The 18331-nt window shown below is 43.4% G+C and overlaps 1 protein-coding gene across 1 annotated transcript in view; it reads left to right on the plus strand.

Moving 5' to 3' along the window:
* The window catches only part of TTLL12 (tubulin tyrosine ligase like 12), a 248707-nt gene that overhangs the window by 65349 nt on the left and 165027 nt on the right, over positions 1 to 18331 (plus strand). The gene's annotated exons all lie outside the window — the stretch shown is intronic.

Below are 18331 nucleotides of genomic sequence, written 5' to 3' on the forward strand. Positions count from 1 at the left end.
GTTCCCCTTCAGGAATGACACTTAAGGGGGAGCTTTGATTTGCAGAAGCAGCAGATTGTGTGACGGAAGGAGTTCATGGTCCACTCTCTTGCTCCCCTCCCTCCAAGGCAAATTGTGTGAAAAGCAGTGCAGAAAGGATTGGCCAGGGCAGTGCATGATACTGGGTAAGGGGCATGCGAAGGAGGTTTTTTCAAATGGTGGGGTTACAGCATCAGTGCTGTGAAGTCTGATTTGGAAGCAATTTTGGGTGGAGTCGGTAAAAATATACTGACTCCAGCTTCAAAATAAAAACTTACAGCGTTTTAATGTGTCTTAAATTTATCATACCTCTCTATCCTGAATCTAAAGAACTGGTAAATATAACTTATACTTACCAGTACTTTAGATCCAGAACAAAAAAATTAAGTCTTAATATCAGTCGGAGTTGAACAATAGAAAAATAGAGGATTCTGAGACGAAGGTTTGGCACTGACTCCCCAGCACAGCATTCCCTCTGGTAGTGCAGGGAAGCACCTTTAGAGTGCGCCAATTGGTGCAGGAAGCCACAGGAGCTTTAAGATGGCTGTCTAGCACAGCTTCCATGTCAGAGGTCAGGATTCTTTTGGTAAAGGAGGCACCTGATTCTTCAGCTTTTTCTCAGGGCCCCATGGCATGTGAATAAAGTGGCAGCCATTTTGTCACTACAGAGCCTTAGAGGCACTCTTCCTTCAGAGAATTCCTTAGGTGGATGAGAGTTAGCACTACAAGATTTTCATGGAAGTACTATGCCACAGTAAATCAGACCGGAAGCATTTAACCCAAACTTGTTATACTTTTGTGGCAGGCGCACAGTTCTGTTTTGAGACAGGACATCAGGGAGCAGCCTTGGGGTTCAGTAGAGTCCTTTCAGGCAAAAAGTCCCCACTCGGAGAGACAGTCCTGTGGCAGCTGGTAAGGGTAATGTACTAAGCTTGATTGACAAGGGGTCTTCTGTGGTGGACCCCTTTTATAGCAGGGGTTCTCAACCTAGTCTTTGGAGCACACCTAGCCATCCAGGATTTCAGGCTATGAAATATGAAATATCTCATCGCTATGAAAAAAATAAAGATCGGATCAGTCAACCACTCTTAATAAACAAATATGAATCGTGCTCAGAACCAGGTACCTTTCAGTACAGTGCAACCCACCATCCCATCGTCGCACATAAGAAACCCTATAAAGTCAATCAGTTCATATTGCAACATGATATAAAAATCTGCAAAACGTTTTTCAAGTTGACTTGTAACTGATGATGAGCAAATCTTAAATACGACTTATCATATGATGAACTGATAGTCACAGGGAACACACAGCTTAATTTCCATAGTATAAAACCCTGTTCCCTATAGTTTTAAAACTTGACCTTTCTGCCACAGCCTACAACATTAACAGCCTCTAGAAGGCACAGCAGAGCCTAGTTCAGTCTTCATTCCCACCCACCCCGATACAACTCTTCATTTATGGTCAGTTATTCTAATTAGGCTAGCAAGAGAGGAGTCCTCTTAACAGCGTTTTAATTACATTTCATTACTTTTAAAGATGAAAACACTAAGTAAATCACAGTGACCTGGATTGGCCACTGTCGGTGACAGGATGCTGGGCTAGATGGACCTTTGGTCTTTCCCAGTATGGCACTACTTATGTACTTATGTATACCATATAAGCTTTTTTATATTAGACTAATAGCCTTAATACCTTATCAAGTTTTAAATTATTGAAAAACTCAATAATACTAAGATGGGGACAGCAGCGAGAGGGGTGCTATCCAGTCTTTTGCACTGAGTGTCACATGTATGATTATCTCCCAGTTAGAGGTTATATGTGTGTGCCCGATGCGAAGAGCTCCTAGCTCTTAGAGAATGGGTCCATTCTCTCGAGGCCAGAGTAGCAGACTTGGAGAAGCTAAGGGAGACAAAGGTACATAGATATTGTAGTTCCTTTTCTTTTTAGGTTTAAACGATTTTTATTACGATTTCAGCATGTTAAATCACAATGTTGCAGTTCACTGACTATATTTCATAGGCATATCATGCTGAAGAAATATGATCCAGTTATGAGCATCATCCAAACTTTATATTGAGCATTTTCTCCCCTATGCCCTAATTTCCCCTTTCCCACCCCCCCCCCCCCCACATTTTACTTCTAATAGTCCACTCCATATGAATCCGAAAGAAGACTTCTAGCCTACTAAAGTTAAACCTTAACCCCATCTAAATATATTGCTGATACATTCCATTACATATTAGTCTATCCCAACTATAAACTACCTGCTCTCTCTATTACATTCCCCCCTCATCCGTGCCCCGTGAGGTCTGGGCTCTGATGACTCCACTCGACAACGGATGAAAAGAGTCCTTGCTCAACTCCTTTATACTCCCCTCCCTCCCCTTCCCTCATCTCTGATAGTCATAAGACCTTAAAAAAAAACCACTTATCAAGTTCTGGCGTGCACAGCAGTTAGGAAGACCCTACCCTAATAGCAACCCCATAATATTAACTCTCTTCATCAACGGCATCAGTATCTACAGACTATTTAAAATCAAGCTTCTTGCTCTATGTGGAAGGGACTGTATATAAGCATCCCACACTGCTAAAAACAGCTTCTTTTGCTTCAGGGAACCATAGGCCCTATGCTTTTCCAGTAGCATCAAAGCATGTAGGTGATTTCTCCACGCCCAGTAAGATGGTTTCCCATCACTTATCCATTCTTTCAATATGATTCTCTTCCCTAGGGCTACCGCTTTCTGCGTGAAGAGTACTATCTCTCGCTTTTGCACCCCAAATTGTTCATATTTATCTAGGAGCAGACCTACAGGTACCATCGGCAGAGAGCAGCCCCATATTCTACCCACATATTGTAAAATCGCTGCTCAAAATCTTTTCACCTGAGGACATTCCCAGAACGTGTGATAAAAAGAATTACTGGTTTGATTGCATTTCAGGCATATCGGTGTTTCTACTCCCCCCATTCGGAACATCTGCTCCTGTGTAAAGTATGCTCTATGTAATACCCGGAATTGGCATTCTCTCAACTCTGCACTAATGGAGACCTCTGGAATCCTCTTAACTAGGATCCTAAACTCCAACATAGAAATAGGTTGCCCCAGCTCCCAGTTCCACCATTCCAGTAGCATCGTTCGAGGCTCAATTACCAACCGTCTCTGTAACTCCTTATAGAGTAATGCAACCGACAATCCCCCCTCTCTAAACTGGCCAAAGAATTCTTCTAAGCGATTACATAAGTTAAAAGCCAATCCCCTGCTATCTAAAGACTGATGATAATGTTGTAATTGTAGGTATGCTAGCACATCTCTAGCTTCCACTCCTGGTTTAGCCTGCATTTGGGCCATCTAAGCAATTTCCCTTCCTCATTCATCACATGGTGTAAAAGAACCCACCCCTGCGCAGCCAATCTCCTAAAACTAATGTTATCTTGCCCTGGGGAAAATTGCAAGTTACCCCAAAGTGGTATCTGATCTGATGTTCCTGGGTCCCCCCCCCCCCCCCCCCCCCCCCCCCCAATAGTTGTACTAAAGATCTCCATGCCTCACACAACGGCCTCAAATGTACACTATTCCGTAACTCCTGTGGCATCAATTTCCTAGGTCCCTGCAACAAAGAGTTTATATGCCAAGGAGCATAAGTCCTGCTCACCTAAAAACCCATCTCCAATATGCCTTAACAGACAAGCTTGATTATAGCCTCGCAGATCAGGTAACCCCATACCACCATATTTCCAAGAACCTATTAGAAATTTAAAAGCCATTTTTGGTTTCTTTACTGCCCAACAAAATCTAGATAAAATTTTCCACAATGTTTGTAAATCCCTCTTCAATAACCGGATCGGCAGTACTTGCATTGCGTATAACCATCTAGGAAATAAAACCATACTAAATAACTGTATTCTGCCATGTAGTGACAGCAGTAAATGCACCCAGTTTGACAACCGCTCTCACGTGTCATCTACCAGTCTGTCCACGTTGCACCGATATATCGATGCTGTTCTATTGCAGAGCCTAACCCCCAGGTATCTAAAGGAGGTTGGCTTCCCATTGCAGTGGGAATTCACCCCTCCAATCTCGGTTGTACTGACTCAAAAGTTGGGATGGTCAAAGATTTGTCTAGATTGAGCCTAAAACCAGAAAATTCCCCATATTCCTGAAAGCTATCCATCAGTGTTGCTAAAGATTTCTGGGGTTCTATAATGTGAATTAGTAAATCGTCTGTGAAGGCAGAGATTTTGAATTCTTTCACCCCCACCTGAACCCCTTTTATCTCCAGATTGCTCACAACTTCCCTAATCAAGGGGTTTAAGGAGAGTACAAAGAGTAAGGGAGATAAGGGACATCCCTGTCTTGTTCCCCTGCTAATCTTGTCGGTCGACGAAAAAAAACCCATTCAGTCCAAACAATGCCTGAACTGCTTTCATTACGAACTCTCCCACTCCATAATGCCGCAACGTATCAAATAAAAACTGCCAATCTACGCTGTCAAATGCCTTCTCTGTGTCGAAGCTAACTAATAACAATGGCACCTTTTAACCGCTCTACCTGTTCCAAAGAGATGAGAATTTTCCTAACATTTTTTGTAATTATGCGTCCCCATACAATCCCTGCTTGCAGTTCGGCTATCACCGAGGGCAACACCCGGGCCAACCTATTTGCCAGAACCTTAGCAAACAACTTAGCTTCTACGTTTAACAACGAAATGGGTCTATATGATGACGGTTGCTTAGGGTCTCTCCCTGGTTTTAACAGAAGAATGATCTGAGCTAATTGAAGGGAACTGGGCAGAGTCCCATCCCTAACAAACTGCATAAACAGCTATTGTAGCAGTGGCACCACGGCCAGAGACAACAACTTATAGAATTCAGCTCGAAGTCCATCCAGACCTGGTGACTTGCATAAGGGGCTTTGTTGAATGGCCAATGCCACCTCCTCCTCTGTTGTTGGCTCCCCCAACTTATTCTGGTCCTCATCCAAGATCCGTGGAAGATCTATACTATTTAAAAATATATCACCCTCCATAGTCTCCTCCACTGGACGGGCATATAATTTTTATAATATTGTAGAAACACCTCCGCGATTTCTGAGTCTTCTCTTACCAACACCCCATCTCCTCGATCTATTTGAGTTATTCTAGTGGCCCCTCTCGCTCCTTTAACTAACTTTGCCAACATTGCTCCAGATTTGTTGCCATGACGATATAATTCAAATTTATAATATTATATTGACTTAACCGCCTTGAGCATGAAGCAATTCCCCCAACACGGTCTGCAAAGCCACCAGTGAACTACGTCTTCCTACTGTGGGGGATTTCCCATATTGAATCCACTCCTTAATGAGCTGCCTTTCTAATCTTAAAATTTCCCTATCTCTCGCCTTCCTCTTAAACGCAGTATATTCTATAATGTCTCCTCTTAAAACTACTTTAGCCGCTTCCCAGAAAAGTATAGGAGTATGTGCATGCTCAGCAATATGGTCTGATACTCATTCCATTTATTTAATAAATAATTGCGGAATTCTGCATCCCAATATAAATGTATTGGAAACCGCCACCTATATGACCCTACGCCACCTGACCCCAAAGTAAGCGAGCACCACACCAAAGCATGATCCAACACGCTGTAGGGACCAATTCCAGCCTCCAAATCTGAGGAGAATATCGAGGAGGACACCAGCCAATAGTCAATACGAGATTGTGACCCATGAGTCTGCGACATATGGGTATAATCCCTATCCGTGGGGTGTAATGCGCGCCAAATATCCAGAAGATGCAAAGTAGAACATAGCAACGAAATACCTCTACCAGAGTTCCCCACCTTCTGTGCAGAACCCAGCGATTTATCCAAATTTGGTTTGTGTACTAAATTAAAGTCTCTTCCCAATAAAATTGGGATATCTGGCATCTCCAATAGTCTATGTGTTAGCGTTTGTATAAATTTGTTGTCATACACATTAGGGCCATAGATGTTACACAGGAGCACTTCCTTTTTACAAAGAACAATTTTTACTATGAGAAATCTCCCCTTAGGGTCCCTTCAGATTTGTAGAGTTTGAATGTCCAATCCCTTCCTAAACAAGATCAACAACCCTGCCTTTTGGTTAATTGCTGGCGCCTCCACCAAATCTCCCACCCACCACTTTTTAAATTTCAAGTGCTCTAGAGTTGTCAAATGGGTTTCTTGTAAAATACCAAATCTGCCCTCTGCCGATTCAATGCCTGAATGATTTTTTGTCTCTTAATGGGGGATGTTACTTCATTAACATTCCATGAAACTAATTTGATTGGAGTCCATGGTGGATAAAGGTGGCTATACATCCAGATATCCAATCTGTGTAACCGGGTCTCATGGCTACCCCAGCATATAGCCCCTCGACCCAATCTCGCGGATGTCACTGGCTCAATCTCAGGTTCTCCCCCCCGCTGCACATGCCATTTCTCCCCTCACTATCATCCCCACCCTAAAAAACACCAAATAATAATAATGAAAAAAAGAAGAAAAAATAACACCCCTCCTATTTCCTGCTTGAAGTACCATTTCCAATCTCCCCCCCACCCACCAAGCACATTGCTAAAATTAACTCCTTATCTCCCTCCCTCCCATCATTCTGCTCCCCTATCATAAACTACCCAATTCGGGTCGAGGTCCGTGTGGAGATCACGCCCTGAGCACCCTCCCTCATGTTAATTGGGCTCCCATTAACTTACCGAGAACACCCCCTTAAACAACACATATCAATAATCCATAACAGAGAATTCTTATTGTCAACACAACCTTACAATCATACATCCACTCTCCTCCATGCGTTCTCATCAGCATTTTCAAGTGCACCTCTTATCGAGATATTGTGACCCCAATTATAAAATCTTGTTCATTCACTTTATCATTTTTCCTGCATAGGCATATTGTTATTTATACATATAGCTTGCGACTACCTGCTTCACCCACTCAAAATTAACTCCCAGTGTCTCATAACACCCCCTTATCCCCCCTCCTCCTCCCCTCACTCATTCACTCTCCCACATTCTCACCCCCTATCCATTCACCCTATTATATCTCCATCAAACAAAGTTCATGGTCCAATATTCAAAATCACATTATACTACTACTACTACTATTTAACATTTCTAAAGCACTACTAGGGTTACGCAGTGCTGTACAATTTAACATAAAGGACAGTCCCTGCTCAAAGAGCTTACAATCTAAAGGACAAGTGAACAGTCAGTCCGATAGGGGTAGTCAAATTGGGGCAGTCTGGATTTCCTGAAAGGTGAGAGTTAGGTGCCGAAGGCAGCATTGAAGAGGTGGGCTTTGAGCAAAGACTTGAAGATGGGCAGGGAGGGGGCTTGGCATAAGGGCTCAGGAACGTTGTTCCAGGCATAGGGCGAGGCAGAATGAGTGGAGCCTGGAGTTGGCGGTGGTGGAGAAGGGTACTGAGAGGAGGGATTTGTCCTGTGAACGGAGGTTTCGGGTGGGAACGTAAGGGGAGATGAGGGTAGAGAGGTAGTGAGGGGCAACAGACTGAGTCCATTTGTAGGTAAGAAGGAGAAGCTTGAACTGAATGCGGTATCTGATTGGAAGCCAGTGAAGTGACCTGAGGAGAGGGGTGATATGAGTAGATCGGTTCAGACGGAATTTAAGACGTGCAGCAGAGTTCTGGACAGATTGAAGGGAGGATAGATGGCTAAGTGGGAGGCCGGTGAGGAGTAGGTTGCAGTAGTCAAGGTGAGAGGTAATGAGAGCGTGGACGAGGGTTCGGGTGGTGTGTTCAGAGAGGAAAGGGCGACTTTTGCTGATGTTGAAGAGGAAGAAGCGACAGGTCTTGGTACCCCCAACATGCACCCCAATACAATCTGTCCACCCCCCCCCCCCCCCCCCCCCCCCCCCCCCCCCGTTCTTCCACTCCTCACACAGAATTTTTAACTCACAATTATAATACATCACAAGTAACGTATGAGGGCCCGGTGGTTCGCCACAGCCCCCACCGGCAAAGCCAGTTACGGGCTGCTCGCCCCCCCCCCCCCCAACCAGTAACCTCCTCATATCGGGCTGACATTAAAGAAATTAACTCATGGTAATCTGTCCAATAGCCATCCAGGGGTCAGGTCTTCTGTCTCGATCTACTGCTTAGGATAATATGTCTCTCCCGTCTCCTCCATTGCAAGCCATATAACTCTGTCCCTGACTCCTCCGTGTTTCCAATGTCCGACTCAGTCCTCACTGCACTCATGGTTGGCTACACGAAGGCAGAAACGGCAGCGCCTGAAGAAAGGCCCTCGCCCCCTCCACAGTCTCAAACATTTGTGGCTTGCCTTTCATGAATACTTTAAGATGAGCCGGATACAATAATGCAAATTGAATGTGCCTCCGGTGCAATTCCCTGCATATCGGGGCATAAGCCTTAGGTATCAAGGATACTCTGGATTAAAAATCCTGGAAGCAAAGTATGGGTTTATTCTCGAACATGAGTGTTCCCTTGCTCCTGATAGCACTTAGAATTTCTGTTTTATGTACAAAGTTCAGCAATTTGAAAATAACCACTCGCGGTCACGCCTCTGCGGGCCTAGTCGATGTGCTCTTTCAATGCGCAGTGCTCCCGCCTCCGATTGTAGTTGAAGACTCTTACTTAGCCAGGATTCCAGAAAATTCCGAAGTTCTGATTCAGCGATCTTTTCAGGTAGGCCCACCAAACGTAGGTTCCCCCTTTGCGATCTATTCTCAAAGTCATCTAGTTTGTCTTCTAAGGTTCGCACCTTTTATGAAGCTCTTCATTGCCAGTAGTAAGTTGCTGAACCTTGTCTTCGAGATCTGAGACTCGTTGACAATATGCAGTAAATTCTCCTTTTAATTCCTCCAACCTCCCATCTACGATATCGAGTTTGTCAGTGACCCCTTGCAGTCGTTTATCCAGCGATGCATCAGTTGCCATTTTTACTTCAAAGACAATCTCCACAACCCATGCGGAACTGACTGTACCGTGCCCAGAGTCTTCACCGTCCGCCATCTTGCTCTCACTCTGGCGCGGTTTCTCTTTTTCTCGACATGGCGCTCGCAATGCCATCGCCTCCAAATACTGCAAATCTGCTACTTGGTCACTGCATAGATTATGATCTTTCGCCTGCTAATATTTGTCTCCGACAAACTCTCTTTAGCGGTCTTCTTGAGGGTATGGGCCCAGGAGTGCACTCCACCAACACCCTCTCGCTAGCACGGCATCACTTGACCTCAGTTCCTTTTCTTTTTATTGTTTTAATTAGCCTGTACACCGCTTTCTTCTGCCAACCAGTTTAAGCGGTCTAGCAAATCCAATAAACCATAGAGTAGACCTACAATGGACATTGAGAGAAGTCCCACCTCTAGTCTGGCAGCCCCTGTGCTGCCTTGGAAGAAGGAGGTCATCTGAAAGGAGAGCATCACCCTGATGAAGTAGGAAGTACTCCTGTAGCCAGGACCTGCCCACCAGAGGATATTTCTCCAAGAAATTCTGCCAGGTGGGAAGGGTTAGGACAGCTGTTGTAGTTGATGATTTGATTATTAGGCATGTAGACAACTGGGTGGCTGGTGGACATGATTATGTCTGGTTACTTGCCTGCCTGATGCAAAGGTGGCAGACCTCATGCGTCATTTAGATAGTATCTTAGATAGTGCTGGGGAGGAGCCAACTCTCTTGGTACATGTGGTACCAATGACGTAGGAAAATGTGGGACTAAGGTTCTGAAAGCCAAATTCAGGCTCTTTAGTAGAAAGCTGAAATCCAGATCCTCCAGAACTCAGAAGTCTCAATGTGTGGTTGAGACGATGGTGCAGGGATGAGGGATTTGATTTGTTAGGAACTGGGCAATATTCTGAGAAAGGGGGATACTGTTCAGAAAGGATGGACTCCACTTAACTGGGATGGAACCAGGCTACTGGCACTAACTTTTAAAAAGGAGATAGAGCAGCTTTTAATCTAGACTGGTGGGGGGGGGGGGGGGGGGGTAGCCGACAGTTGCCTAGGAGCGCATGGTTCGGTGTGGAGTATCCTTGAAGGATACTATTAAAACAGGACATTCAGGGAATCCCAGTACAGAAGTTTCAGCAATGCTGAAGAAAGCCAGGTGTGTTTAAGGAGAGAGCAGGATAAGGATGCACATTATCCTGTCAACTTGTAAGCAGCTCGTGTATGCAAGGAAAAACACAAGCTGAAGTGCCTCTATACAAATGATAGAAGCCTAAAAAATAAATGGGAGAGTTAGAATATATAGCACTAAATGATGCGGTAGATATAATAGGCATCTCAGGGACTTGGTGGAAAGAGGACAATCAATGGGACACTGTGTTAACAGGGTTCAAATTATATCACATTGATAGAGGGGTTCAAATTGGGGGGGGGTTGTGCTGTATGTTAAAGAGGGAATTGAGTCAAATAAAGTAAACATTCCATATGAAATGGTTAGCAGCGTGGAATCATTATGGATAGAAATTCCATGTGTGAAGGGAAGGAGTATCTTTGTAGGGCTGTACTACAATCAGCCAGGACAGAACGAACAGACAGAAGAAGAAATGTTTGCAGAAATTAGGAAACCTGGCAAATTGGGCAACAGTGTAATAATAGGTGATTTCAATTACCCCAATATTGAGTGGATAAATGTTACATCAGGGAGCGCAAGGGAGATAAAAGTTCTAGATGTAATAAATGACTGCTTCTTGGAGCAACTTGTGCAGGAACCAACAAGAGGGGGGATCCATTTTAGATCTAGTCTTTGGTGGTGTACTGCTATGGATTACAGCCTGCTTCACTGACACAGACTACTCAATAATTACTGTGGATTCTTTTGGATTTGAATTAGGTAAATGAGACCTTTATTAGAAGTTCTAAAATCTACAATGATTAAAATATATACAATGATTAGCTATATGCACACAATGATTAGCTATATAACTAAAAGAAACAATACCTGTCTATAAACAATCATTGTATCACTGTTCTCTACATCCAAGCAATGCTAAGAGTTCCTAGACAAGGAAAAGAAGCAATAAAACAATCATCACTGGTCCTTGCATCATCCAGGCTCTTATCAGCTGGGGGGGAGCCTATTCACAGTGAAAGCCAGGAGTTTCTTTGACCAGGAAACATGGTTCTCTGCGCAGTTCGTATGTTACAGATGAGCTCCCAATTTCACTGAAAGAAACTCCCCTTTTTATTAGGCTTAGAACTCATGTTCAGCATGGATTCAGCCAAGGGAAGTCTTGTCTCACGAATTTGCTTAATTTCTTGAAGTCGTGAATAAACATGTGGATAATGTTAAGCCAGTTGATGTAGTGTATCTAGATTTTTAAAAACTTTTGACAGAGTTCCTGAGAAAATTCAAGAGTCATGGGGTAGGAGGTAATAAATTTAATACGAATCGGAGAAAAATGTTTCTTCACTCAGCATGTAATTAAACTCTGGAATTCATTGCCAGAGAATGTGGTTTGGACAACTTCCTAAAGGAAAAGTCCATAGACTGTTATTAAATTGACTTGGGGAAAATCCACTGCTATATTTCTGGGATAAGCAGCATAAGTGTATTGAACATTTTTGGGATCTTGCCAGGTATTTGTGACCTGGATTGGCCACTGTTGAAAACAGGATGCTGAGCTTGATGGACCTTTGGTTAAAACATATGTGGACTGTGAAAAATTGCAGGAAGACCTTAGGAAATTAGAAGACTGGGCATCCAAATGACAGATGAAATTAGTGTGGACAAATGCCAAAGTGATGCACATTGGAATCCAAATCATAATTACCTGATGATAGGGTCCACCTTGGGGGTCAGCACCCAAGGAAAAAATTCTAGGTGTCGTAGATATGCTGAAATCTTCTGTTCAGTGTGTGACTGTGGCTAAAAAAGCAAACAGGATGTTAGGAATTATTAGGAAAGGGATGGTAAATAAGACCGAAAATAATATAATGCTTCTGTATCGCTCCATGGTGCGACCTCACCTTGAGTATTGCGTTCAGTTCTGCTCGCCGTGTCCTAAAAAAGATATAGAGGAATTAGAAAAGGTTCAAAGAAGAGCGACCAAAATGATAAAGGGGATGGAACTCCTCTCATATGAGGAAAGACTAAAAGGGTTAGGGCTCTTCAGCTTGGAAAAGAGATGGATGAGTGGAGATATGATTGAGGTCTACAAAATCCTGAGTGTAGAACAAGTAGAAGTGAATCGATTTTTTTTTTTAACGTGTTCCAAAAGTACAAAATCTAGGGGACATTCAATGAAGTTACATGGAAATACTTTTAAAACAAATAGGAAATATTTTTTCACACAACAAATAGTTAAGTTCTGGAACTCCATTGCCGGAGGATGGGGTAACAATGGTTAGTGTATCTGGATTTAAAAAAAAAAGGTTTGGACAGGTTCCTGGAGGAAAAGTCCATAGTCTCCTATTTAGATGAACACAGGGAAGCCACTGCTTGCCCTGGGATGGTAACATGGTTTTTGCCAGGTACTTGTGACCTGGCTTGGCCACTGTGGGAACAGGATACCTGCTTTTTCTTCTGTGTTGAATCTGTCTCATTCTCTCTTTTGCTTGCTCACTTTTCTCTTGTTCTCTCTCCCCTCTGTGGAACCTCATTTGTAATTTACAGAAAATGATCATATCCTGCAAAAGCCTAAATGGATATTGTAAACAGCTGAAAACATTGTTAATAATAATATTGCTTTGCTGTGGATCATGGAGTACTGTTAGGGTGAAGTAGCTGTGGTCTGGTTCTAAAATATATGTGTGTGTGTACATCATTCCAGGGTTCTTTCCCTGCTTCAGATTCTCAAAAAATATAATTAGCAATGTAAAACCTGTGCTTTTCCCCTGCTTTTCACTCTTTTTATTCCTTTCTCCACTTAGGCAATATATATATAATAATGTAGTAAGGTGTGTTTTTAATTTTTTGAAATGGGAGACAGTAGCTGAAATTCAGAAAAAGGAATAAACTTTATTGATGTCTGAACTCATAAAATATAACCAATAACCATGTCAGTCAGTTAAACATATGCATGTTAAAGTGGGATGGTCTTACGGACCAAGTGGGCTAACTCAATTTTGCTGATTTGCAGCATTATGGATCTACTGCATCAAGACATCAGTATTTCACAGTTAACAAGTGGACTAAGCTAAAAGGCAATGAATTTGCTGATTTTTGTATATGATGGAATGGGCAATCCCCTTGACCACATGAACGGGGCCAGTCACAGGTGTGAAAAATGGGTTAACCCATTTGTCTGTAAGACCATCCAACTGTGTGAAAATAATTATAAAAATAGTTATTGGGAGTTAGTTTTATTAAGGGGTGAGGAGAACTTTATTTTGCTCAACTTAACTCTAAATTTTCCAAGTTTTTTTTTTTTTTTTTTTTTTTTGTAGGGAGCTGTAGGTGGTTTTTATTTGCTTCTTTCTACTCTGATTAACCTGATTGTTTTGTTTTTCAGCCAATGTAGTAATGTGTATTTGGCTTTTGTATTATCTTATATCTTGCGATTTCCTCTATAAAGGACTACTTTTTAAATTTAAAAAAATTCTTGTCCCCCAGACCAGTTCTGAACTTATGGGTATACCCCTCATTACAGCGAATGGAGAAAGATATATGAGCTGTGAACTCTGCCCTATGAGAGGCATTATGCAGTCTCAGCACACCAGTATTTTCTGTCTTTAGGAGATGGTGATGGGCATTCTGTACAGCAGAGAGCTGGTCTGAGATGAGCACTTCTGGCTCCAGTTAGAGAACTGGTCATCCAGTTGATCAGGAAAGGTCAGAGGGGGGATATGGTGTTTCTGCTGTGGAAGCTCAGTTTGGTTCTTCGCGTCTGAACACTGTGCCCTTTGAACCACTTAAGAAGGCACCATTGAAAGATTTTACCCTGAAGATGGTGATTTTGATATCAATCTGTTCAGCTAGGGTGGTTTCAGAGCTCCAAGTGTTACCTTGCCAGGACCCTGTTTTGCATGTTACTGAGGCAGGGGATTCAATTAAGATTGTTCCCTCTTGTAGGTAGTATGAGCTTTGTATGTTAATCAGATGGTGCACATTGCCCACCTTCTGTCAGGAGGACTGGAAGTTTATGATCTTGCATTCTTGGATGTCCAAATAGCTCTGTTGCAGTTACTTGGAGATGACTAAGATTTTCATAGGTGCAGTCAGTTATTTTGTTTGGCAAGCAAAGAAGGATGAAGAGGCTACTAAAGCAACTATTGCATGCTGGCTGAAAGAGATGATTAAATTGGCTTATGTTCTCAAAGGGTAATGATCTCCAAAGGGTCTTCAGGCCAGGGATATGCTAGCATCTTGGGTGGAATTGTAGTCTGTTCCTCCCAATATTTGCAAAGCTGCGTCCTGGATTTCTCTGCACTCTTCCTCCCCCTCCCCCCACCCACACCCCCCACGCACACATTATAGGTTGGGTGTTCATGCAAGAGAGGATGCTGCCTTTCGTTCCAGTGTTTTGGTGGCTGGAATTTCATTTTCCCACCCAGTTTACGAATTGCTTAGCTATATCCCATGATTTCTGGACTGGTCTGATGGGTGAAAAGGAAAGATTTGGTTCTTACCTGCAAATTTTATTTCCTTGAGTCTCACCAGACCAATCTAGAGTCTCTGTTTCCTAATTTCGAACTTCCTAGTTCAAGTCTTAGCTTCAACTGAGAATAGGATATAGAAGGACTCTGGAGCATTTCTTGCAGTTATCTCGGGTGTGGTTGGTTTGGTTAGGAACTCTGGATTCCCTCCTCCCATTATGCTTGTATGGAAGAGGGTTTTGGGATCAGAATCTGCTTTGTTACAGGGATACTGGTATGCTGGGGCTCTACCTTTCTAGTTCAGAGCTCACAGTTTGTGTATCTCTGTCTCAGTCTGTTGGCTGAGAGGCATAACTCATGTGTTCTGGACTGGTCTTGCTGGCCTCAAGAAAAGAAAATTAGCAAGTAAGACCAAATTTTTCCTTTTAAAGTGGCTCAGAATGTGGCAGCCAGAGTGATATCAGGGAGAAAGAAGGGTAATTTGTATCCGATGTCTGAAAGAGCTACATTTTGGCTCCCTTTTCTGAAGTGTATTCAATTGGAATTACTAACTTTGATGTTCAAGAGTGTAAGGATGAAATGCCCACAGTATTTGAATGGAAGTTGCAGTGGTAACAGCTGCATAAGGCACTAAAGTCCAGTCGAGCCAGAGTGTTATCTGTAGTTGCAATAGTTGCTTGGAATAAGCTTCTGATGGAGCTGGCATAAGGCCTATGAGCATTTGAAAAGGGAAAGGAAATGGGACTTGAAACACCTCCTTTCTGTGGTTTTAGAACTACATTCAAAGCGGTTTACATAGTATGTACAGGTACTTATTTGTATCTGGAGCAAAGGAATGTTATGTGACTTGCTCAGAGTCACAAGAAGCTGCAGTAGAAATTGAACCCAGTTCCCTAGGATGAAAGTCCGCTGCACTAACCACTAGGCTACTCCTCCATTTGAAGACCCCTATTCCCTGCTTGGGAAATGAGGTGAGACATGAGGACTATTTAGTCAGAAACAGAGTTGTCTTTCTGATGATTTTACCTCAGAAGGAGATTTTACAGGTTGATGGAAGGCAATGAGGGTACAGTCTGTTTGCTTTTTCTTTATTTTGTGGCCATTTTCTATTGAATGCTTATTTATGTTGATGAATTTTCAGGTATGCAATGATCTATTTTTTGTTTATTGAAAAACCAGTTCCTTAGCGTCCCTCTGGACCGGCCCAGGATCTGACTGGGCTGGTCCAGAGTTTCTAGTAGGTGGAACTGAGAACTCTGATTCTAGTGAGCCAATAAAAGCCCTGGCCATCTAGACCTAGATTCAGTATTCTCAGTCTCCAGCATGTGGAAGCAGGTGAGCCTGCAGTCTCCTCTTTCTTTTTTGTTCATGTTCTTCCTTTTTTTCTGCTTAAAAAATAAATAAATATAAATTTAAGGGAATTGGCACTTTAACTTTTTCTTTTCCTTTCTGTGCACCGGTGATTCTAGTAGTTGGAAGCTGAGGTCCGCGGGGATCTCCTTGAGCCTCAGGGTGCTATACGCGGGGGTTCAGAGTCCCTCTCCCTAATTTCCTCTCGCTGTCTCCTGGCAGCATTAGCCGCTTCTGTTGGTTATGGGAAGTGCTCAACCTCTTCAGTTGGAAGAGTGTTTGAGCTTGGGGAGAGGCAGCTACATTTGTATAATTAAAAAAAAAAGAACAACAACCTGGGCTCGAATGAGCAGGGCAGCTTGTTTCCACCAGTTTTAGCAGTGGTTTGACTTTCCTCTGTGTCTTAACCGCAAGTACTATGTTTTGTTTTGTTTTTTTTTGTCACTTTAAATAAGAAACAGGAGCCACGCTATAGCGGAGAAGCTTTGGAAATGTGCTGTTAGTGTCGGAGTGATCACCATTTGTAAATATTGCACAGCTCTGGAGGTTTCTCCTGCGGCTGGCCCTTCTAAGTCGGCCCCTCCTGCAGTGGTCGCAGCTGCTTCTGCTCTCACTGCAGAGACAGTTAGCTCTCCCATCTTGGTGGGAAAAGCTGCCATTTTACCAGCTTCTATTGTCTCGGAGAACTGTCCCTCATCTTTACTGCTCCAGTCAGCAGAACGGTCGACAGTAGTTCTGCCAGAGCAATTAGGACTCCAGGAGGGAGGTTTCCCTCCTGAGTTTGTCCTTCAAATGTAACAAGCCTTTTTATTAAAGAAATCTGGTCCTGCTTCTGCCCCTTCTGGAAGGACCTTAACTAGGCAAGTGGCTCCTGCAAAGAGAGCTAGGAGGTCCTGGGATCTAGAGAAGGACCAAGCTTCTGATCCAGATTTGGACATGCCCTCTCTGGAAGAGGAAGATATGTTAGGAGAACAGCAGTTGTTGGAGGAACCTGGTCCTGCTGACCCAGAAGCGGAATCTTTACTCTCGGGGCAGGATCCTTCGGTGGTTAGAATTTTCCACAAGGAGGACCTAAAGGAACTTATTTCATTGGTGACAACCACTTTCATTTTGAGGACAAGCAACCCATGTTCCTAGAGGGCCGTAAGGTGGATCTGCTTGTTAAGGGCATTAGGCGTCCAGAGAAAATTTTCCCTATGCACCAGGATATTAGGACATCATTCAGGCTCAGTGGGATGTTACGGATTCTCTTTTTTGTCCAGCTAGGTCTGTAATGCGTCTTTATCCAGTTCCAGATGCAGACAAGTCTCTTCTTAAATACTCATGGTGGATGTGGTAGTCTCGGCTGTGACTAAGCGCAATATGGTCTCTGTTGATGGAGACGCAGTTCTTCGAGATGTTCAGGATCATTGATGACTACCGATCATGGATCTCTTAGCCACAGGTCTCAACACAAAATTGCCCCGTTTCTTCAGTTGCAGAAAAGATCTCTGAGCGGGAGGGAGTGGATGCTCTCCTACAGCCGTAGCCGTTGGGCCTTCTGTATATGTTTCTTCAGTGGCCACTTCTGGGACGGCTCATCCAGTGGATCGAAGTGCATGAAGGCCTCGTGATCTTGATAGCTCTGGATTGGCCCTGCAGACTGTGGTAACCGGATCTCATGTGCCTCCTTGTCGACCTTCCTCTCCAGTTTCCAGACACTCCTGGTCTTCTGATACAGGGACCTGTTCTTCATCCAGACCCTGCTCTGTTTTGTCTTACGGCCTGGCTCTTGAATGTGCTCGGCTGATGAAGAGAGGTTACTGTTCTAAGGTAATTTCCACCATGCTTCGATCGCGACTTCAATTGACGTCCCTGCATTACATTAGAACGTGGCGGATTTTGAGGCATGCCGTGTTGATAGGGACGTTTCTCCCTTGCAAGCTTCCGTAGCAGAGCTGTTGGGTTTTTTGCAACATGGGTTTGATAAAGACTTGGCTCTCACTTCTCTTAAAGTGCAAGTTGCGGCTTTGTCTTGCTTTCGGGGGCACGTGCAGGGCAAGGTCATATATAGTAACATAGTAAATGACAGCAGATAAAGACCTGTATGGTCCATCCAGTCTGCCCAACAAGATAAACTCATTTTACACGATACCTTTAGTCATCTGGATATTTTGCGTTTTTTTGAAGGGTGTCTGTCTCCTCGTTCTCCCTCTAGGGCTATCTTTCCGGCCTGGGACCTTAATATGGTTCTTTTGGTCCTGACTAGCTCTCCGTTTGAGCTGTTGACTGCTTGTTCTGTTAAGGATTTGATGCTCAAAACATTATTTTTGGTAGCCATTGCTTCGGCTAGGAGAGCGTCTGAGTTGCAAGCTTTCCTGTAAGTTGCCATTTTAGGAGTTTTCTAAAGAGAAAGTGGTGTTGCATCCCGTTCCTTCTTTTCTTCC

This window comes from Microcaecilia unicolor, chromosome 9 (assembly GCF_901765095.1).
Source record: "Microcaecilia unicolor chromosome 9, aMicUni1.1, whole genome shotgun sequence".
Lineage (NCBI taxonomy): Eukaryota > Metazoa > Chordata > Amphibia > Gymnophiona > Siphonopidae > Microcaecilia > Microcaecilia unicolor.